The sequence below is a fragment of the Theropithecus gelada genome, chromosome 11, assembly GCF_003255815.1.
Source record: "Theropithecus gelada isolate Dixy chromosome 11, Tgel_1.0, whole genome shotgun sequence".
In the NCBI taxonomy this organism is placed as follows: domain Eukaryota; kingdom Metazoa; phylum Chordata; class Mammalia; order Primates; family Cercopithecidae; genus Theropithecus; species Theropithecus gelada.
In genome coordinates this window covers 61,059,726-61,060,786 of record NC_037679.1, presented here as the reverse complement: position 1 = coordinate 61,060,786, position 1,061 = coordinate 61,059,726, and the positions used below count along the sequence as shown (strand labels likewise).

The 1,061-nt window shown below is 44.5% G+C and overlaps 1 pseudogene; it reads left to right on the top strand.

Annotated features, from left to right (window-relative positions):
- On the top strand, positions 1-315 carry LOC112635420 (annotated as a pseudogene).
- The last annotated feature ends 746 nt before the right edge of the window (positions 316-1,061 follow it).

Below are 1,061 nucleotides of genomic sequence, written 5' to 3'. Positions count from 1 at the left end.
GGAGACATGGCAGGCCATGCGTTTAGAAAGTTCCTTCCACTCTTTGACCGAGTACTGGTTGAAAGGAGTGCTGCTGAAAGGGTAACCAAAGGAGGCATTATGCTTCCAGAAAAATCTCAAGGAAAAGTATTGCAAGCAAGAGTAGTCGCTGTTGGATCGGGTTCTAAAGGAAAGGGTGGAGAGATTGAACCAGTTAGCGTGAGAGTTGGAGATAAAGTTCTTCTCCCGGAATATGGAGGCACCAAACTAGTTCTATATGACGAGGATTATTTCCTATTTGGAGATGGTGACATTCTTGGAAAGTACATAGACTGAAATAAGTCGCTATTGAAATGGCATCAACGTGAAGCTGCCCGTTCCACTGAAGTTCTGAAATCTTTCTTCATGTAAATAATTTCAGTATTTCTCTTTCATAATAAACTAATGATAACTAACGACATCCAGTGTCTAAAATTGTTTCCTTGTACTGATATAAACATTTCCAAATAAAAATATGTAAATGAGTGGGAAAAGGGGCATGTATACATATATATTTAAAATAAATACACTATAAATGTAAAAGTTCTGTTTTTTTTTTTTTTCCTAGACAGAGTCTCACTCTGTCACCCAGGCTGGAGTGCAGTAGTGTGATCTTGGCTCTCTGCAACCTCTGCCTCCCGGGTTCAAGCAATCCTTGTGTCTCAGCCTCCCAAGTAGCTTGGACTACAGGCATGCCCCACCATGCCCAGCTAATTTTGTCGTTGTTGTTGTTGTTGTTGTTGTTGTTGTTTTGTGATGGAGTCTCACTCCCATCGTGCAGGCTGGAGTGCAGTGGCACCGTCTCTGCTCACTGCAACCTCCACCTCCCAGGTTCAAGCGATTCTCCTTCCTCAGTCTCCCGAGCAGCTGGGATTACAGGCATGCACCACCACACCCAGCTAATTTTTGTATTTTTAGTAGAGATGGGGTTTCGCCATGTTGGCCAGGCTGGTCTTGAATTGCTGGCTTCAAGTGATCCACCTGCCTTGGCCTCCCAAAGTGCTGGGATTACAGGCGTGAGCCACTGTGCCTGGCCCTTCCCA